Below are 23,153 nucleotides of genomic sequence, written 5' to 3'. Positions count from 1 at the left end.
ATTACTGCTGCCGTCACAGCTTCATCATGATAAAACATGATTCTCCAAGACATTGGTACCTCACCACACTCACATTTGATCATCTGTACTACTAGATCCAAATGACAACACATTTCCTGTGACTGCCTCTGAAACATGCTGTGAAACTAAACAGCATTTAATTTTGCTCCTACTTTTCTCATAGAACTATCAAAGCTGCTTCTTTTCATTTTAGTGACTTACCTTTGAAAATAAAAGCAGTGGCTAGACTCCACAAATATAATTTTGCCTATGTGCTTCACTAGTTCTTGCCATACAGTTATATAAAAATCCAAAGCTTTTCAAAGGAGGTTTTCTCAATAAATAATGCATTCTTCCAAGGAAAAGACGATCATAAAGTTCCAGAGGAAAAAAAATGCTATTTTCATAACAGAAGTATTTATCAATATACAGCCTTTCTCCCAGTTGAGTGATCAAATATAGGAAGGGCTTTTCCTTGTTTAGATATTGTTTTTTTACAGCTACGCAAATGTTTCCACAACAACTGGCAAAGAGAAAGAAGGCTGGCTAAATTTCCAAAATTGCCTTTACATAACTGCCATCCTCTACCATATAGCTACCAGGATTCAGAATCAGTAGACCTCTGCATATTCCCAGTATTGGAACTGTCAACATATGAAGTAGCAGAGCTTGGGCCTCAGCCACCACTTCACTTAGGAAGGAAGAGAACCAGTTAATGGCAGTGATGCACCAGTTCCAGTAGAAAAACGAATCATGTCCAAAAAAAACTTAACAAGTTCCAAGTGAGTCAAAGGAGGGACACCACATTAGCAGCTTAACAAGAAATACAGAAACATGCTCAAAGGACTCACTGTGAAAAGCACACTTCTTCACTCTAATGAAGCAACGACCACCTAAGGAGGTGACTCTGTGGTCTTAATCAGTCACCTCCTTAAGCAGTCAAGAAATCTAACTTCAGTCTATTAGGTAAAAGAAGTTTTCCGTTCTTCCAAATAGCAGTTCCTGAAGAGTCTAGAGGAACACAGTCCATCCCTCAGGAAGATTCAACTATGGGATTTGGGCAGACAGGAGACTAGTTGCAGAATAAGCAGTGAAACCTGCAAATACTAAACATTCCTATCATATATAAAAAGCTTTTTGTTCAAATGAGCTGCAAGAAATAACTTTTGGGAAGACTGGGAAGGCTGAAAAACAGAAAGGTCAAAAAGATCCCTGCAAAAAGTTTTATAGAACCTCCTTCTTCAGATCATTCTACTCTTGATTAAAACAGTAAAAATTAACCAATGTCCAGGTATTAGGAAGTTCTACCTGATTAAAATAAAGACAACTAAACACACAAGCCAAGCTAGAAAGAGTAACTTTATAGATTACCAAAATAAATATTTGTCACAGAATATGTATCTGAGCCTAGCAGTAGCATAGAAGTCAACCAGACCACAGAGACCCTGAAAATATCTAGAGGAGTGCTCGATCAGCTCAATAACAAACAGGGAAACACAACGGAAAATGACAAGTATATTAGGCCAAATGTTCATGAATGCACTAAATTTGACTTCTTTTTGCACCAATCAGCTTTCAATACATCTTGACAAGTTCCTCTCAGAATCATTTGTACCTGTATAAATAATCAAACGTATCAAGTGTAACAATTCAGTTTATGCAATTAAGTTGTTTGTAAGTGACAGTGTATATATATCCAGAATCACCCATAGATTGTCCTCATTTCACTTATTTCTGAACAGTTGAATGAAGTGGTAAGAAGTCTGGCAAAAACTAAATATTATTTAGAAAATGCTTTGTAAGGTCACACTTCTGCTTTAGTATGTCAAGCAAAAGCACTGCGAACTTCCAGCAGAAGATAAAAACTGGAGTTATCAATAACAATGTTATATCTCATTATGAGGATCTCATCCTTTCAAATATGATCTGTCAAATTTTAAATACATTTGACAAGTTGTAAAAGAGCAAAAGGCCAAGGTGCAAAAATTATACAAGCAGAGTTTTGTGCTGTTTTTTGGTTGGTTGGTTTTGGTGGGTTTTGTTTGGGGGGATGTTTTGTTTTGTTTTTTCTTTTAGTACTTGTTAAATAGCATAAAACGGTGAAATTGGAGGCCAGTGCAATGCTTGGAACCAAAAATATAGTGCTTCTACACAGGTATCACTGAAAACTTGCAAGTAGTTTTTACATAAGACATGTGACTGGATGGATGGGGATCTCCCTGATACAAGACAAACACACCCCACAACCACAAAAACAACATGCCCACCTCCCCCTCCACCCCAAAAAAACATACCTGTTAAGAAGCCTGTCTGAAGTCTGATCTGAGATCTATTCCAACCACACTCCCCTGCCCTTACTCTCCCAGCTCACTGCCACCATTACCAGCCTCAGTATCAGTATGAGTTTGTCATGACTATCCAAGAGAAACTGTGATAGATAGGGCATTCCCTTTGGGCATCATCTTAAGCACACACACACAAAAAAATATATTGAAGAATGTGAATTCCTCAAAACAGTGTAATGTGTAAGTCCTATACTGCCTAGTGATCCCCATACATTAAGAAAACCAATCTTGATCCATTCTCATTTCATTACGATTTAACACCCGAGTTCCTATGGTTTCTTAAAACAATACCAGCTCAATCATAGCAGCAAAACTACAACACCTCCAAGAATCACAGCGTAAGTAAATAGCTACTCTACAAATATGTACTGGCAGGCTACCAGTGTGGGTAACCACCAAGCCATATCCTCCTTGCATGCTGGGCCAAGGTTTAGCATCTATGATGCTCTAATAGAGATTCTTACACTGCCTTTCCAAATTTTATCTTTGGATTACAGAAGCAGCACAATACATGTTGGGCAATGTCAGTGGGTTATATCACACAGCCACCTTGTAGATTACAGGAACAGACATGTTCCTTAAGTAGACAATGTCAATTGCGCTAAGACACAACCTAAATTTCATTTAGCAGAAGTGATTCATCAGCTAAGTCCAGAAGTGGTTTCATTGACTGGTCCATTTTGATATTCTTTAGAATAGAGGTGTCCCAATTAGAATTTTCCCATATGAGAAGCCACTTGATTTGATTCTGCTGATAAAACAATGCAACCTCTTCCCAGACATACTTCATTGATTCAGACAGAATTTCAATGTCACAATAGGAATAAAATTAGGAAGAATACAGTATTGAAATGTAATTGATTAAATGTTAAGCAGGGAAAGTCAGATTTTTGCATTATTATAGCCTTCATAGTTTGTCTTCGAAATCTTCTGAGATATGCAGCATATAAGAAGACAAGAATTAAGTCTTAGATATAAAGGGAGACTCTGGTGAGTAAGTATGCACAGAAAACTGCTGTCGGTTGGGAGGGAATGGGGTAGAATTGTACATGCTGTGGAACACCAAGAATTTTGTGACATGGACTCACAGAAAAAAAATATCCGTTTCAAAAGTATTAAGTGATCAAGAATCATAAGTACTGATGTCTGCAAAATGGTCAAGGATGTGCTGAACTGCCCACATGGAAAAAAACCTCCAGACAGATGAAGTCACCTTGGTGGAAGTCCAACAGGTCAACACATGGATGGGTCTAGACAGGTTTGGAGGGGCCCCTGTCCATGGTACTTAATCAAGCACCACCCTGGCCATCACACTCACACCACTGCACCTGCTCACAGCCCTTGCAGGTGACACCAATCAGGTACATGCAGCCTGAGACAAATAGCCTTCCAAATGCCCAGCTACTTTGGATGCATCAGCCAAAACTGTCTTACTTGCAATTTCAGGAAATATTTTCTGCTTAACTCTAGGTGGTGGAAAAAGAGCAAAAGGAAAGAAAAAAATAATCAGACAACAATATATTGAGTACTTCATCCTCTAGAATTTGGATGAAAACAACTCTTCATTCTAGAAAACATATCTGCAGAAAATATCACATCTGTCACAGACTGTTTGCTAGGAATGTCTCTCTGGAAAGAAAGGAACACTGTTTTCACATTTGTTGTGCCATATATTTTTTTGATATCCTGTGAGGGACAATGCATAGGCAGCTCTCAAGATTCATTACAGAGAGATGTCTCAAGAGTTATATAGTTTCAGAGAAGGCCAAAAATGTCAAACAGGCTTGGACAGTTTGCTTTTGCGTGCCACATCTGTAAAATCCTATTTTTCTGTTGAACGAGGTCACGTGAACTTTTACATATTAGAGCTAATGCATGACACATCAATAAATTAAATCTCATTAGAGAAGGACTGCCTCTCTATGTACATTTTAAGTGGTAGCCATCCTATCCACTGGAACTTAAAAATGAAAAAAACCTTCTCCCTGTCCCTTTGGCAAGCAGAGGGATTGAATCAGCAAATAGAGTGGCAACACAGTCTAACACAGCTTCGTATGTTCTTATATGGAAACAAGGTCTAAAACTTGAAAGCAAATCTTTGACCCACAGCAGGAGGTCATCCAATTTTAGTTTGGTTTCAGCTAAAACAGACTCCATCTTAGCAGGAACCTTTTGCTGCAGAAAAAATACTGTCTCTGACTGAAGTCAGCCGTAACAACTGTGAAATTTTGGATCTCTGATTTGATGAAAAATGGTATTCATAATTTATTTAAAGATCAGTCAAGAGAAGAAGGGAAGGCAAACATTCTAAGCTCATTAGCATTCTCCTGCTGGGATGTACTTCTCATTAACCAGCTGTCACAATAGACAGGAATGCCATACCTTTGCAGGTGCACTGCTATTAAACTGAGAAGACTCCTGGAACCAGGGGAAATCCTTCAGACCTAGAGGGACTTGGCTCCAATGTGAATCTCAGTTACCTCCCTTGAGACTGGCAGATAGCATGCTGAAGCTGAAAAAGCAACAAAAAAAAAATATTGAGCTTATGCTCTAGAGTGGTGGCCTGACAGTGTCAAAAATAGGTAATGCAGCCCAAAACAAACTTCCTGCTTCAGTCGGCCTACTTCTGGTACCTAAGTCATTTAAAGTCTAAGTTGCAGACATACTGGAACAGACTGCATCTGGAAAGTCTGGTCCTAAAAATGAATGGTAGAAAAAGCTACGGTTTGCTGCAAATCTTTAAACTTTCCAGAATTCCAGTATTCTGAAAAAAAAAGTGATGAGGAATTTTTTTCTTTTTTTTTTTAAATCAGGGTACTATCCAGTTAAAATATCAGTAACTCAGAGTATTTATTATACATGCAGATGGGAGAAAGGAAACAGGACATAAAAACCCAAAAAAGTTACCAGAAAATATATAGCCAACATGATACATTTAGAAAGAAGTGCAAGTCTAATTTAGTGCAAACATTTTGTACCTTTTGGGAAGCATTTCAACCATAAAAGCTTCTCACTTGAATGTTTTTCATTTTATGGACAAGAAAGGAGAAGACCTCATATACACAAGGTAATAGGTAAGTATCCTACTAAGTAGGAGCCTGGCAGATGATGACCAACTGATACAGGTAATTAATTTTTGGCATGCTGTGTGATAAAGAATAGAACCGGAAGATTCTCTAACAATTAAATGTTTAAATGATCATCTGTTGTAAAAATAAACAACGGCATTAACGTGGCAAATATGATTAATGAAACTGTTTATTTGAAAACCCTCCCAGTAACTTTTACCTGATCAGAAGACAGGGAGACTGCTTTGCAACACAAAAAAAGAGTGTCAAACAACAACAACTCCCCCCCTACAATTTCCCAGGTTCATTCCAACAAATGGCACTATCTGCATTCAAACCTTCTCACAACCCAGAATACCCTTTAGTGTCAGAACTTTCAAATAAAGCCATCTGGCTAAGTATGTAGACCAAGATTTTCATAAAAAAGTGGGGCAGAAAGTTCCTAAAAATTACTTAAGATGACACATTACTAGCCTTGTTTGTTTAAATGCTTATCTTAATAATTTCAGTCACTTTGCATCTCACCCAAAAAAGCACTGAAAAACCCTAAGATCTTCCAATTCCTGTACTAAGATCTAAAAACTTTAGTTGCTCTTCAAAGCAGTATCCATCCAAAATAAGGACATCATCTCCTACAACTTCCAGGTGAGTCAGGCTGCTCTCAGGGAAGACAGTAGCACTTCAACCATCTACTGAAGTAAGGGAAAACGCAGGAAGTAGAATAGCAGAAAGTGAAAGAGCAGACCGCCACATACACAGAACAGGAAGCAGACTGAGCGAGAGCAGTGAAACATGTTACAGCAAAGAAATCAGAAAATATATTGAAAAAATATAACCTCTGAAGTTCAAGTGAATTTACATTACAAATGAGACTGTTGACTGAAGAATGGCACAAGTTATTACTACTGGCAGCTGCCTTTTATGAAAACTAACACTACAGAATCCTACAAGAAAGGAGAAAATGAGTAACATTTCCTGTAAGCAAAAAAAACCAAGGGCTTGAAAAGAAAAATCCTACAACAGTTTCTTGTTAAGAGATGACTTTATACAAGATAAACTTATAGCAATTTGAATTAAGACATCAGAAACCAGGAGACAGAAGAGCAGAAAGGAAGAGGTCCTATCAGTTTTGCTAGCCAGAACTGCTGGGAAGCTTGAAACTTCACTTCTATCAAATAAAACAAGCAGAAACAACATAAATGGACTATATAGATGAACTTCACGAATTCATTGCAAATGGAAGCTAAGATGATTCTAAACTCTACTGGAAAATAAGTAACCTTACAAAGGTGCAGAGGTTTGCAAAATGGATGAAAACTGTACTTCTGATGTCTGCAGTTCTCATTTATTCTAACATATATAATGGAATGATATTTTGTTTGTATGAAAGTGTAAAAAAAAATCAGCTCATAATTTACCTTCAAAATTGTTTAGCCGTATCCAGGAAATATGTCTAGACATAGCCACAGTTAAATTATACAAAGAAAGTATTTGAAAAAAATCAGATTATGCAATGAGTACTAAAGATTTAAGTGTCTGAAAACTAGCCACATTGAGTTAATCCTATGTCAATGTCAAATCATCTTGAATAACTTTGTGGAGATAGCCTAGTGATTACACTTCATGCCTTATATTTTGCATCCCAGAGAATACTGGAATGCTTCAGGATAAATAATATGGGAAACAAATAAATATAAGAAAATGGGCATATCGTGTGATTTAAAAATAAGTCAATATTAGTAGCAGCCAAAAGCTTTCAGCTCTCAAGCACCCTTTATAGGTGTGGGGAAGAACGTACATCTAAAACAAAAGAAAACCATTCTCCTCACTAAAAACGTCTCTTATTGAAGAGAACTAGATATCTGATCTTCTGCCAGATAGGCCCACAAAACTGCATTGCTGTAACATTTTATCTACTGTATGAAAATGTACTTCCAGAGTGACTTTAAATGTTAGAAAAAGGCTGCAGTAAGTCACACCTGAGTGCTACCCAATTTAAAAAAATCCTACTTATTCTTTACCAAAGGGACAAGCTGTTGCTTTGTAAGACAAAAAATACTGGGGTTAAATGAAAGCATTCGTCTGGTTCCACAGGAATGGCTTGTTTCTGAGGAAACAGAAAATGAAAGCAGGTGGCCTTTCCTAAAAGCAAGGAATTTAAAGACCTTAAACCTATACAAAATCCCAAGATCCTGCAGAAGTATAGTATACAAACAAGTAAAACATTTTTGCATCTGGATAAAGACTGCAGATGCAGACACTCAGTAAAGGTGAGTGAGGCAAAACCTGACAAACTGTAACATTACTGAAGTTCATTATAGCATACCAGATTTCAGTAAGCAAATGCAGAGTAACATTTCACAGGATCCAGAGCAGATGTAATGCTCAGCTCAAGGAATATTTACTCATTGGAAACAAATACAAGAGACTGTTGTGAAAACTATTTGTGGAAATTTGAAATGCAATGCTATGTCTCATCTGAGAAAGATCCCAAATTCATAAACATGTCCCACTGGAAATATATTTTCAGATGAATGAACTTTTAAAGAGAAGAAATAAGAGTATATTTGTCAGAGGTTCAGCGGGGTAGTTTTCTATGAGCCAGAATACACTTTCATAAATTTGTGAAGCTGGAATCAGGACTGTTGCCCAATGGAAGCATTTAATTTTACATCTACACACAATTTCTTTTTATTTTGTGTATGGAACAAATGCAGTGGAGTTTTCAGCTTTTGCTCATGCTTTCTTATGAATCCATATGTGTGTCCATAAAATGCAAGGCTATGTTTCATTGTTTAACATGGAGGTCAGACTCTGGACTCTGATCCTCTCAATCTAGAGGAATTCTATTTCTTGACTTCTTTCTAGGAGTCAAAGATTCCTGAAGTCACCATTTATTCAAAGAATGTACAGTTCAAAAAGGCATTTAGATGAGCTAATGACTAGCTTACTGCCACACCATGTCTACTATAAACAGCAGTCTTGCACAGGCTTAATGCTACATTTAACAGGTCTAAGAATATCAGCTCTCCAGCACAAACTGTGTGAGAATCAAAATAAAACTAATTGTGTATGTTCCTGAAGAATGAGGGGGCAGTGGGAAAAAAACCAAAAAAACAAAAACAACCAACCAGCAAAACACAAGAATGACATAATTGAAAATTTGCTTACCAATGGGACCACTAAGTCTTAAATTTAGAGCTACTGTTGGATATCATCTTACTCCTTAGAGATGTGAAATCAGTAATAAGCTGACGGAACTGGATTACAAATGTCTGCAACTTACTGTACCTCTTGAAGTCCCATGGGTACATATGCTCCTCTGTTTAATTTAATTCTGCTATGTGAGTAAATCTCTATCTCCTCATGACAGTACAAATAAAAAGAAGCCTAATAATTCCACAATAGAAGTTCTTACCCCAGCAGTGCTGGATTTACCCAAAGCCTTTTTATGAAAATCTACCTGTTAAATATGGTGACTGTCATAATCACAGAGACATGTTCACACAGAGGGAAACCTACTTCAAAGTTTTATTAAATCATTGCTCCTGATACGAAACTACAACTCTTTTCCCAACAATGAAAAAACAAAATATTATTTAAGCTTCAATATCCTCAGCAGCATTGTTTGCTAAGAAGTAACAACAGAAACTCAATTGAAGAGAAACAAAATTAGGATTTTCTACATTTGCTAGTAGAAATTATAAAAAAGTCGTTCATACACACAGCTGATTTGACCACTAACATGGATTTTTTTTTTTTTTTAAAGAGCACAATACGTATAAGGGGCTAGATTCTCACGGTTCACTCAAAGACTGACTGAGAACAGCATTCATAAAATGCCTCAATAAAAATTGTATTTGTTAACATTGCTTTAACATAAGACACAAATGATTCCAGAACTCATTCTGAAATATAGTAGGAGAGATAAACGTAATTTAGGATTTGGGCTAAGAAGGCTAAAGAGCACAGGCCCTCAAGCCAGACACATATGCTACATTATTACTCTCACTCCACCCTCTCTTGTGTGTTCCTGCAGAAAACGGGAAAAGCCTGGGAAAGGTTTCACCAATTCGAACGCATGATCTTTGTTATTTTATGACAGAATAAGACAGAGAACAGCACTGAAATAAAATAGAAACATTTCCATGCTCTGTTTGAGATAAGGAACAGGATAAAACTACAACTGATTCTGCCCCGCTATAAAACTTGGCAAAGAATACAATACAGATGCTCTCTAGCAGTGTTCTCAAAGCTCCTCCCAGAGGTGCAATCCCTGACCAAAATAACATTTCAACAAAGTAGCAAGACCTAACTCTAGGGAGGATTGTCATGATGATAGCTCTGAAAAAACTCAATCCATTGCTCAAAAACTGTTTCAGGTATTTATCATTTACCAGGTGTCGTTTTCTTCTGAACCTCAAGGATTGCTTTAACTGGTCATGTGAACAGCATTCCTTTTCATATATTTTTGCCAGAGTTCAGGTTATAAAACTACTTTCTTAATGATATTGTGAATAATCTGTTTTCCACTAAAATGTTAAGCTTCAGAAATGAAAAAAAAAAAAAAAAAAAAAGAAAATGCAAGTATAATTTTAATGATAAAACCCCCTCAGATACCTACATGAAATACATTTGTCCATCTGCTTCTCCCTGAAGAAAAAGCCTGTCTTTCAATTTTTAGAGATACAGAATAATATATTCTCACTACTGTTTATCCACGCTAACACTCCTTGTGAATTTATGGAAACATGGGTTTTTTTTTTTTTTTTGTTTTGCTGCTGGCCTAACAAAACATGACACACCCAGTGCATTTTCTGGATGTGCTTTTTGGGTTTTGCTTGGGATGTTTTGAGAACTTACTTAGCAGCAGCTTTTGGTAGCTTTGCCACAAGGCAATACCTACAGTGAAATGTGTTTAAAGTTGTACTGATGCAAATAAAGATACTTGCCACATGGAAGCCACGCATAGGCCAGAAAATAGCAAGTTGTTGACCAACTGGCTCCTAAGTTGTTCTACACCAGGGCCACTTCCCCACTGTACCACTGAACTGTTAAAGATGAATGGTTAAGATAGTGACAGGATGTTCCCAGCTGCTGTTACCTAAATTGCATAAGAGAAAATAAGGTGTGGTACGCCAGTTGACCAGCACAAGTTAATAGGACAGCACAGGACTTTCTTAGTTCTTGGATATCCTAGAGTTCCCATTCCATTTACATCTTCCTATGCTTAGCCCAAATTAAATGTCAACTGCTAGCTTAGAAAGATTTAAATACTGTGTTAGTAGTAGCACCCAGAGAGGTCAGAATCAATCTTCAATTTGACCTTTCTGCACTCAGCACTTTTCACTGTTTGAAATCATCTAGCACTCCTTCTAAGAATTACTTCCCACAATTAAGTTTGTAAAGATAATCAGGTAAATCAAAGCTGATTATTTGTAATTCACTGGCTTTATCCTCCCAATCCTGATCCACAGTTTGCAGAAAAAAAATGGCTCAAATGCCACTGCAAGATATTTCCAACTGGCTAGCAACCGCTTCACTTCAGAAAGAGAAAAGCAGAAGTTAGTGACCAACATCTTAGTGGCATCTTTGACACAAAAGAACTCTTAAATCTTTCAAGGAAGATGTTGGTATTTAGAATTGGACTCCCACAACATTATTTTACATATAAGATCCCAAAACAGAGTCAATAGCTTTGGATTTCTCAGGTCTGGGGAACTCCAAAGATGGGAAAGAGCCTGGTTATAGAACACAAGGCTGGGGGGTGGGGAGAAAAAGAGGAGATAGGTAAACAGCCATCTGTTTAACAATTTCTATGCAGTATGCAGGGCCCTCTACTACAGAATAACATAATTTCCCTTTCAAGTACAGGTCTGCTGATATCAGAAAGCATTTCTGCAAGACTTCTTCCCTAGCATGCTGCTCCCCAGAGATGAAAGAAAAGTCCCTTATTCCAGACAATTTCTTCAACAGTACCCACCTTCTTGCTCTGCTAAAGAAATGGTAAAGTCAGATGTCTGGATTCCTCCCAGAATACTCATAATTCCCCCTCACACTTCCCCAAAAACCAATAAACAATACAGCAGGCAAGCAAAGAAAGCAAAGGTTTTTCAGTTTTCTTTAACTTAAACCTTGAAGCCTAATATCACCAGGAGCCTCTTCAAATGTACAAGAAAAAAAAAAAAAAACAAAAAAACAAAAAAACTGGCAATCCACACAGCAACTCCCCTTTGGGGTCATACACAATTAAAATTGTTACCAGAAGCTTCCCTTCAAATCTTTACAAGCAAGGAAAACTAAAGAAGATGCAAGATGCTGCTACAGCAAATAACACTGTATGGAAACTCAAAGTGCAGGCCTTCCCCTTGCCAATGATTAAAAAAAAAAAAAAAAAAAAAAAAAAAAAGTCTAATTCTGTGCCCAGCCAAATTTTAACATAATTTCTGTCACGGATTGTAGCACAAGAAGTTATAAAAACAGGAATAAAATCTCCTAAATAATTTGCTGTTCAACATAGAACACACTTGGATATAAAAGCATTATGCTTTAATCTGAAAAAAGAAATTAAGATAACCTATACCTAAGAACTAGCCCATTAACAAATTAATAACAGTAAAACAGGCATACACTTTTGCAGTTACTGCACTGAAGGAAAAAGATACACATGCATATAGTTCTCTGGCCATACCACCTTAACCACAGGTGAGGGGGGCAGGAGCCGAAAAAAAGACACCACTGAAGACAGACTATGTTATTTTTTTAGATAGATAACCAAAAGCATAATTTCTATACTGGCAAGTATACACTGACATCATTTGCCACTGGCAATTATACTATTAGAAGTACTTTAGCGGTGTTTAGACAGTCAGACAAATAGATAATTATCTTGAGTATCACGGTAAACTATCACACTTCACCTAGCTTGAACCTTATAACCTGGTTTAGAATAATTTCCTTTTCCCTTAAATTTCATTAATCTAGCAAAAGACCAGAAACTGTAATAATCTCTGCCTGCATTAAACAGTTTGCCTAACAGGGTCTCCAACAATACGCCCAAGTGCAAACAGATTAAGAACTACGGAGAAAACAGATGTTGCTACATACTACAGTTAGCAAGTGAACAGTATTACATGTTTTGTAAACAATAGTTAATATGAATTCTGATCCACCCTGTCAGGGTGATCTGGTCAAGCACCATGAAGACATTCTATAATAGATGAGCCTGAACACTGAAATCCAGTATCAGTTGTAATGCTGGATGCACTTCCAGTTAGACAATATATTTGTATTAAAAGGAGGAGAGGAGAAAGAGAAGGAGCTAAAATATTGATATAGGGAAACTAAATATTTCAGTGTCTTCAGTCATGCCCTCATTTCCCTCTCCACCCACCCACCTGCATCCTCACTCCCATGTTCAGTCTTCAAGCAGAATGCTTAAATGAAATGAAGAGCATCAAGCTCTTTTTTGATATGGTTTATATGCTGCCAAAACCAAATATCTGCTTGCTTCTCCTACTTCTGAAGCACTAACAATTACCTGCAAAAGTATCTAGCGAGTCTGCATTGGTGAACTGTAATTAGAAATCCCTACAAAGTTTGAAAAAACATTGACCAACAAATATCCCAGTACACTCTCCAAACACAGAACCTTTATTCCAGAAGAAACTTTCAGTAAAAAATGATGTGCGAACAGCAGACACTGATGTTCACACAAGCATATTGCATACAACCCAGCAGGCGATTTTTCTGGGTTTTTTTGGATTATGCCCTGGAGGTGCTGGCACAATGGAATTTCAATACCATAATTGCTTATTTCTCTGTGTGCCAGCCTCTGAAATAACAGGTAAAAAGGAAAAAAAAATACACATAAAACAAATGTTCCTTTTTTAAATTACGGGAATCACAAGTAAAATGTTTTTAATTCTCTAGTTCAAACGATGTAATTTATAACCATGACACAAATAGAGAAGAAGCACAAAAGGAGGGAAAATACAGAAATAACATAACGTTCCCAAGGTTCAGTTTACAAGGACCTCACACAAAGTTGTGTGTTTTTTTTTTTTTTGCAACTCTTACTAGAAACAGTATTATTTGCTAAAAATGCAGTAGCTGCCAAAAGCTATGATCCATCTAAAGCAAACATGTTTAAGACGGAAATAGAGTGTTAATGCTGAAGAAAGACAGAATTGAGTATACAAGTTTTCTTTTCAAAAGTGTTGAAGCAACTGCAGTACAGTGTTAAGTTTGTTTTTCATCTTTTGAGCAAAAATTGATTGCATTTGCAGATAAGCACCTAAATTAGAAAGAAGTACATTAAGACAATAACAGAAGTAATCAAATTTCAAACTTTCTAATTAAACCTCTTTTTCCTGCAGAAGGTTATTGGGAATTCAACACTAGCCTTGGTTCACATGATAGAACAATGGGAAAATTTTCCGAATGGTTGAACACTAACCCTGACAAGTGTGGAGAGCCAACTACAATACATTATATGGTAGCATAACCTGCCACCCACGTTGCTGAGAGAACAGCTTTCAAACACATGCACCGAGCTGTAAAACCACAAAATCCCTTATTACACATTGTCCCTTACTTAAGGTGAAATACACTATTCCCTTCCTTTTACAAATCTTGGTGCTTTTTTTAAACTTTCATCTCTGAAGTTTATTTAGCAGCTAACTAGACTATTTTTCAGACTTTTTTTTTTTCCAAATGCCATTTTTCCTGTTTTGTTTTCTAACCAATAAAATCATCTTTTTATAGTGCACAGTGAAGCCTGTTATGTCTTTCAGTGGTGCTTTTTTTTTTTTCTTAAATACTGCTTCCACCTGTGTGACATTTCCAACTTTTTAAAAGGAAATGTCTGATATATGACTAATTCATTTGTGAAGACTTATTTCTGGAGTGAAATATTTTCCTTTTTTTTTTTTTTTTTTTTTTAGTAAGATACATGACTCATCACTGGTAAAGTAAAAAAACTATTCCATCATGCTTTTGATTGGAAGACCAGATATTCTGTTCTTTACTGTGATTCTTTTCCATTGTTACACAGTTGAACATATTCAAAAAGATAAACTGCCACAGTATGTGTGGTTATAGACACTTGCATTCATGTAAGTCAACCATTGCTGTAGAATGACAAACATACTCCACCCTCATTACAACACGCTGTGGTGACCAGCCAAATATCTTTGCCTTTTCTGAAAAGGATACATTATTATAAAGGCAGACTAGCAAAACAAATAATACAAAGGGACCTGAGATATGGTAAAACTAATAATGACTGTTCGGAAACATAATTCTGAAGATGGAAAGTGAACTACTTAACTATTTTATAACCTCATGCTACAAAAAGAAAAAATCATTAGAAAATGCTGGTATAGAAAACTTTCTTAGTTAATGATTCCCCCCTTCCGTCCCCCAACCCCACATGTCTGCTCCTTGAATCATTGCATTCCAAGATAGTTAGAGGATATACACAGTTTCTTCAGGGGTTTTCAGTTGCAACTTTGCTGGCAACGGGAATTTTATTTGCAAGTGTTTCTATTCTACTGACAAGGTCAATTAGTCCAACGAACTATTGGTTGTTCTGTCTGATAGCTCAGTGTATTTATTCAAGCAAGCACTTTTATAACCCACAATTGAATGCAGACAGTTGCCCTTGTAAACACGATTGTCCACAGGGATTTTCACTACATTTTGGGCATGTAAAAGAAAAGCATGCTTTTCTTCCCTCAGCCTGATAGCACATAACTTTGATTACAGCTTGAATTTCAGGGAGCAAAGGGTGGGGGCACTACCATTTTAAATATATATGATCTATTGTATCTAAATATACATGTTTGGACCAATTCCTAGGAGCTAAAAAAGACAGACATTTGATTGATCTCTATAGGAGCTCCAAAAATTTGGTAATGCTATCAAAGAGACAGATCAGCATCTCCGCTCTATCCAAGCATCAAAAAGAAAAAAGCCATGGTTTAAAAGAAACAAAGAGACGCTATATGTAGCATGGAGGGTTAAAGGCTACATAAAAAGCTTTCACAAAAGCCAGAAGCACATGGATGTTGGGGGGTGAGGGGTGAAAATCAGCTGCAGAAGTTGCCAGAGTTAAAAAAAAAAGGAGGACTATTCCACAGCTCTAGCTAGAATTTTTGTAGGTCAGCAGCACAGCCACACCACTGGCAAAACTCACAAAGTGGCAGACCCTAGTTTCACACAAGTTTTAATACCACATAGCATGTATTGCCTTCACCCTTCATGCAGAATTTTCTTGCAAAGTTTCTTCATTTGTAGTAATTAGGAATGGTAAAGTGACTATTCTATTAGTAGATTGCTCTTCATTATGCAAGTCTTCCCTGAATAAATCCTTCAGGGATATAAAGAAGCAAAGAAACTATCATGGAAAACAAAGAATCTTTCATGGCTGTATTCTACCAGGTTGTATATTATACAAAAATGGAAAAGCCTTCCAAAACCATCTGGGAAGTCTGTAGTACAGGAGACAATCACAGAGATCATCAATAAGGAAATATGGATTCCATAAAGCAAAGAACTTCGTGAACAACACATAAGTATGCAAAGTATATTAAATCTCCAATAGCTATTTAATCGTTATCAAAGCACCACTGAAAACAAATAGCTTTTCTGAAAGATGTTACCAAGAACAGTTGAGCCAGTATAACAAACTGATGAACAAATGGTAACAATAGATTTTAAGGACTGGAAGGATTATACACACATGTGTATGGTGCTTTACCTCAGGTGTTATTTTTTTTGGTGAATTTGTTTTGTTTGTTTTGATTTGGGATATTGGTTTAATAGCACAGATAATCTGCACAGACTACAAACTAATCACTTAACATTTCTACAAGATGACTAGTACTATTGTAATTCTACAACAGTATTATCACCCTACATACTTCAAAAGAACATTGGAGAATATGCTCACCTAAATTTGCAGTTGGCTTCCTTATACAACTCTATACGTGCTATAAGGCCATAATTTTATCCCTACTTTAGAAAAAATACTAATATAAAAAGGTTTGGGTATTTGGCTCCGTCCTTCCGGCAGACAGAACACTATCTGCAACCTGCTCCTGCCCACCAGAAAATGGACTGGAATTTGTTTATAGTACTGTAATTAGAATACAGTGGTTGAGGCTTGCATCAAAGCCTAGAAAAAATTCCCCCATCACATAGAGGGTAGTTTCCTTGCATTGATAACACACTTTTTAAAAAAATATCTGCAGTTTTAAGCCATCCACACCAAAGATTTTTACAGAAGTATCTAAAACCTATGCTTTTTAAGAAATCCCTTCAAATCCTCCTACTAGAACTTCAGGCACCAAAAAAAAAGAGAGATGAAAACATGTAATCAAACACTTGCTACAAAGAAGTATTACACAGTATAATGTAAATGATTAATGTCACATTGACTAGTAAGTGACCTTGCAGTTTCTCATTGGCAGTGGAAAGAAAAGCTCTTTCACTTTTACATGAGAAATCATACACATTTTCTAATCCCTTTTCCATGGTGGAACTTTGATTGAACAATCATGAAAAAGCTTATAATCCAAGGAGAGGCTTTCACATACGTAAAATGTTGTGCTTCAGTTCCTAGCCTCTCTATAGTTGAGTTTCCTTGAGGAAAACTTTGTACTTCATGAAGTTTCTGCCTTTCATGGAACTGTTGCCACTTTCTTTCACATGGCTTTTCTTCTGCTTCTGAAGAGTCGTCGTTTAACCCAAGCTAGCAATACAACCACAATAGCTGCTCACTCACCCCTTCCCCTACCCTGCCCAATAGGGGAAAGAATAAAACAGGAAGAGAGAAACTTAGATTGAGATAAACACAGTTAAATAAAATAACAAAATACTAATACACTACTAGTAAATACACATATAATAGGGAAAAAAAAATATACTCAAGGCAATTCCAAACTAATTCCGTTCACACTGAAGCAGCCAGTCCCAGGAAACGATACCCCAGTCCTGAACACCCCATCCAAAAGAGAGAAAGAGGGAAAAAAAGGCAGAAAAGCCCAGAGGCCTCTGCAAAATGGCAAAAGGCCCAACTAAACGTCCCAACCGAAACTCCCCTGGCTGCACCCCAAAGAAAGCCGGAGTCAAAAGTAGTCAAAAGACTATTTCAATAACTGCATTTCTAATGATTCCATAGTAAGCTCTGTTCCACTGTACTACACTACCAGGGTATAAAAAGCAAGAGAACTGTAATCCTCTTCAAAACTCCCACAGTTTGAAGCATATATTAGTTTATTTTCATAAGCAAAGGAATAATGAGTAGGTCATATCATCTACATTGATGATGAAATTTCCAGAGAACAGTGATGTTATGCCATCAAATTAGCCTTTTTTTTGCATAGAAGGCTTCATGTGAACACCCCAGTTGGTGACTTGCAAAATATCCTTTCTGTTGGAAGGTGGAAATAAGGAGTACCAGCTGCATCAAATGAAAATAACCTTGCCTCCTAAACTTGACTCCTACCCTTGACATCAAGCACAAGGCTTAATAACTCAAAAATACCAGGGGATCATGTTCCTCCCCCGCTTTGCAGATTTCCAATACTGGTAAATTTCAGATGTACAAAAAAGATACTGTCTGCATCCTGATGAACTAAGTCCATATCTAACTAGCAAAACAGCAAGATAACAATCAAAATGCACAAGCTGATGTGCTGACCTCATCTGCAGAGCATCCTAGAGACAGGTAAGACAGACTACAGTTCAAAATTCTATAAAACTAAAGCTTACTCAGCGTTTTCTTAGCATCAAGTATAGTTTGCAGAAAGCAGACTAGATATTTTTATTTGACATTCTGAACTCAAGAAAAAACTTGGGGTCAGAAACACATCTTATAGGGGAGAAAGAACACAGAGGAAGGGTTTCTAACCAGTGTACTTGAAGCCTTGCCAGGAATCTAAATAAAGCAATAACTCAGTACTCCATCTTCAGATGAGAGCAGTTTAAAATGCACCTTAGAGATGTTTGATCAGAGACTCAGCAGTAGTATACTTTCTTGATTCGTTAGTTTGCAACAGTCCTATGACAAATTAGGATCTCCTTGTTCCTCCATATTTAAGTTTACTCCACATAGAGAAAACAAGTTGAGATTAGTAGCTGGTGAGTTTCAGAAAACATCTAGAAAAGTCCAGCCTCTGCACTACAACCACTTTACACTGTAGGAGTAAAGAGATTACAATAAGGTCAGACTCCCTTAAGTACCTCTAGGAAAAGCTCCCCAGTTTGGCCATTCCTCTGGTTGATAATTCCCTGCTCTAGTGCAGAAGGTCTTCAAGCAGGGAAGAAGTGGCCCTGTCCGTGGTGCTCGGTCACAACACTGTGTCACCAGAGACACTGCTGGGCCTGCTGCAGGTCTGGAGCACCTGGTCGCAAAATACCAAAACAAGACTAAAAGGGCTAGAAAACAAACCAAAACCAAAATAACCAGCAAGTCAACAAGAGAAAACAAAAAGCTGAAACAAGGGATTTGCAGTATTGCTGGCAAAGCTGTATTAAGATAACCAGGCTTTGAGGACCTGTCTTCAAAGTCATGTTCAGAACTGAGTCCTGTCAAACAGGCTTTTGTTCCAGGAAGAGAATATAGAGCAACTGAGTTAGAGCAGGCCACTACCAAAACAATACTTGGTACCATTCTCTGATGCAAAGTCTGCTACATAGGACCTCCAGCAACAAAGTCTCTTTTCCTCACATTAGGTCTACTTACCACCGCCTAGCAGCAATAAGTCATATATCTATAAGGTTGTTAAGCAAGGGAGTTACCCTGTGCCAGCAGCACTGCTTCAGACAGAATGGCTTCCAAAAGAAAGCATCTTGCTTACCTAGGTTATGCAAAGCCACAACACTGTTTGCAGATTTGCCCTGCTGCATAAAGAACACACATTCATAGGCAGCAGCTTCCTGTCCCCCACCTCCATTGGGGTATTTCTGATCATTCCCTTTTAGGCCTCAATGTTAATAGATCTTACCTGCCTGGTGGATTATTACTATCCTTAAGCAATTTGACAAACAAAGTACACATAGCAATGCCACACACCAGAAATGGTTTGGTTCTGTCAAAGTCTGCTAGTTTCCCTGAACTACACAAACAAGTAAATGAAAAACATGTCCTACTACAAATCAAAAATGATAGGAAAGTCTAAAAAGTGTGCTGGAAGAACTAACTCCTATTGGAATAGGAAGCAAATAATACCTGTCTAGTTGCATCTTACCTATTTACAGCCAAGACATGTATACTGCATTCTGTGGCTGGGTCCTCTACAGGGCACAGCAGAACAGAAGAGACTGTCTCTTTCTAGAAGGGGGTCTGCCTCTTAAAGCAAGTTTAATTTTGAGATTCAACACCAGTGGCTTGTCAGACATGAACTAATGTGAGAAGTGAGTAACTACTTTCAGAAAGCCTGACCCACACCTTCCCAGAGAGTATCTTACATCAAAAGATGTAGAAGTAGCTAATAAGAGAGTTCACAGGTATCTTGCTTTGCTGTGTGAAGTCCCCACATTATAGGCTGACAGGAGAAGCCATTGAAATGACTAGATTAATATAACCTGAAATCCCACCTGCACTTTGCATCATAACAATTCAGTTTTTTATGGCAAGAGAACTGCTGACAACCTAAATGCCTTGAAGAAGTAGAAAGGCAACAAGCAGATAAGCATTATTTGAAGAGACCAGAAATCTCTTGCAGCCAACATTTCACTCATATCCTGGGTTATTTTCATATCTTGAGAAAGTATAACAACTTAAATCACATACTGAAGTCTGGATGCTGTTCCAAAAATGCCTCTGTAGACTCATCGTGCCCATTCAGACTGTTTGCACCATTACATGGGAGAACTCTTAAGTATGGAAATGAGAAAATATTTGCTCTCCAAGCTTGACAGCTGTGATAAAAAGACACTTAAGTCAGAGGAGAAGGCTTACTGCACACGTCTTAAATGTAGTTCCTCCAGCTGAGCAAGGGAATAATACCGCCAGATTATGATGGCTGTTCTCACACACAGATGGGGTAAAAATGACTTGTTTCTCAGAGGGGGAAAAACTTTTATTCAGAAAATAATTTCACTTTTGGTTCCAAAAAGGACATGCCTTCATAACAGGCCATAAACTAAGGCTAATCTCATATTAGTGATAAAACCTACCCTAACAGCACATTGCATTGTTTTGAAAATTTCACCATTAAGGAGAAAACACATGGATGCATCATAGGACTTTCATTAAACACTATGAGCTGGGCAAGCATCCATGGAAAAATATAAAATGATTTAGCTGGATTTTCCACCCAGTTCATCAGTCCTGAAGCCAATGGAATCATTGTATAATTAAGCAGATTTCTCTAAAGAGCTCATAACAGTTCTCTGCCTATGTGTCAAAAGCTGAAGAAATGAGAAAGTTTCAGCACTGCATAAAAATTTACTAAACACATTCTGAGTATCAAGCAATTTAAGAAATAGAAAATGTATAGCACTATTGAACCTTACAGAGACAACAAAGTCACTTTATTTTACAGCATTAAAGTATTATATCTCACTAGTAAGCAGCTTGACCATATTTTTTTCTCATTTTTGAAGTTAAGGCATATGAGTATGTGTTATGCATAAGGATTATTGCTCTCGCACCATATTACAGCCATATTAATATACGATAAAAGATACTAGCAACTTAATTTAGACGTCTTTTTTAAACTAAATACATTACCTATAGAATCCTGTGTTGAGCAAGAAAAAAGCTAAATAAATACTGCAGAAGACAAACACACTTATTTCACATTTTATTGTTTCTGTAGATCTTTAGTAACACATATAACCTCTAAAGTGGAAGCCTACCACTGTAGAAGAAACTTAAGTTATTGTGGTTGTACACACAATGCTGTACTAAACATGATTATAAAAGGATGATCATGTACTTATTGCAAGAGCAGACTACAAGCACAAAATCAAACTGATAATTAAGGACAACCGTGACATCTAGTGGACACTCAGAAAACAGACCTGTAGCCTAACAAAATATCCAGCTGCTTACTGTGTTACTGTGTGCAACTCCTTAATTGCTGCGATGCAATTAACATTAAAAGGGAAAATTTGCAGCTGTTGAAAGTCAAAGTAATATGACTATTCATTTCCTTTTGAAATAATATTTTTTTTTAAGTGCAAGACTGTTCCGTTTAAGATTTAGTATAAAAGCATAGTTCAAAACTTGTGAGGACATGACAAATCATTGTAAGGATATAGACAGATACAAAGCACCAACATAACAGAGGCACATGTTTACTACACTTGCTATCCCCAATGCATCTACAGCCTTCTACTTTAAGTTGTTCTTCTTGGGACTTCAAACACTGAAAAAAAGTGAAAGTAATAAAAATCCCAAAAGTAAAAATTAAGACAAGTATTTAGCACCTCCCTTTTCTCATCATTCAGATCCTTCTATTATTGTAATTCCTGCAATATAAGGGAGGTAAGTTAAACCTTCCCAATATATAAGCCATTAGCTTCTGAGCTCCAGAAAAGAGGAATCTGAAACATTAGGCTATGGTAACTCAAAATTAGCAGATATCCACTCGTGAGTAACCCAATTAATTTGTAAGGTGGAGCTCTATCCAGATCACAGATTATTTTAAATCTGCTTTACCTACTTACCAAAAGGCTACCAAAACTAAACAGTCAAGGCAACTCAAATCTGATCTCACTTGTTCCAACAAAAAAACTTTCTTCCAGCTAGAAGTATCACCATGAAAAATACTGGGTTTGACTACTACACTTTTGTAAATAAAAACATTAACAAAACACTAAAAATATATGTCCTATTTGAAGTCTTATGCATCAAACATCATTTTCACAGAAAAATAAATCGAATTTTGCATCATATTGTTAACAAAAACACTGCCTCCCTTCCAAATTTTTCACATCTCAGTGACCGTCCAGAATAAAAAAAAATTGCAAAATATCAGAAACTATACTCAAAAGTAAAGCATAATTTATGAACACATCTGATTGTAATTTACATTAGACTTCTAATTTAAATTGTCATCTTGCTTGTTTTATATATTATTTTTGGAAAAGTCAGTGTTGCAGTTCCCCTAGCTCTCAACATCAGTAGCGGCTAGAGTCACCTGTTAGCAAGTATGTAACAGACTATCACTTAACATGAAGATTCTCTAACCAGTAGAACACAAAGAAACCTTTGCATAACCGATGATTAGGCCTTGTGTCCCAATTTCTGTTTTGCCAGTCTCAAAGAGAGTTTTGAATCAAACACTACTAGTTCATAAGAGCACATGCAGCTTCCTGAAACTAAAAATCCGGAGTCCAAAGATACTGATGCACCATACGCAGCCATAACTAAAGCCTGCAGTTTTAAAATCTGATTCCTAGTAAGACTCGATAACTGAGCAACCCATTCACAAAAACTTGAATTTATGTGTTTTTTAAAGTCTAAAAATGCAAGTATTTAAAAGCTAAGTCTCCCTTTTGATGTACGCAATGCGTTTGTTTTTCAGATGTTTTAAGTGAGATCAAAGTTTAATAAATCCTAAACAGTCCTGTTCTGGAAGACACCAGTCTTTTTTCCATTACAGGATCTACATATATCAAGTCTGTTATAACCACCTTGGTAAGGGAGCCTAATACAAACAGAAAACAGCCTAGTGAATTTACAAGATAAAAACTAAGAGTAAACACCAAAATAAACCCAGTC

At 36.9% G+C, this 23,153-nt stretch overlaps 1 protein-coding gene across 3 annotated transcripts in view; it reads right to left on the bottom strand.

The window, feature by feature from the left end:
* Positions 1–23,153, bottom strand: part of ANAPC10 (anaphase promoting complex subunit 10) — a 38,335-nt gene that overhangs the window by 5,697 nt on the left and 9,485 nt on the right. The window contains exon 5 of one of the 3 annotated variants that reach the window (XR_010472377.1): positions 4,728–4,857. The exons of the other annotated variants lie outside the window; for them this stretch is intronic. The gene's annotated coding sequence lies outside the window, so the exon portion shown is untranslated. The remainder of the gene's footprint in view (positions 1–4,727; positions 4,858–23,153) is intronic. 3 annotated transcript variants of the gene reach the window in all.

Source organism: Columba livia, chromosome 4 (assembly GCF_036013475.1).
Source record: "Columba livia isolate bColLiv1 breed racing homer chromosome 4, bColLiv1.pat.W.v2, whole genome shotgun sequence".
In the NCBI taxonomy this organism is placed as follows: domain Eukaryota; kingdom Metazoa; phylum Chordata; class Aves; order Columbiformes; family Columbidae; genus Columba; species Columba livia.
The sequence above is the reverse complement of the archived record's forward strand: the minus strand, read 5'-3'. Positions and strand labels throughout refer to the sequence as shown.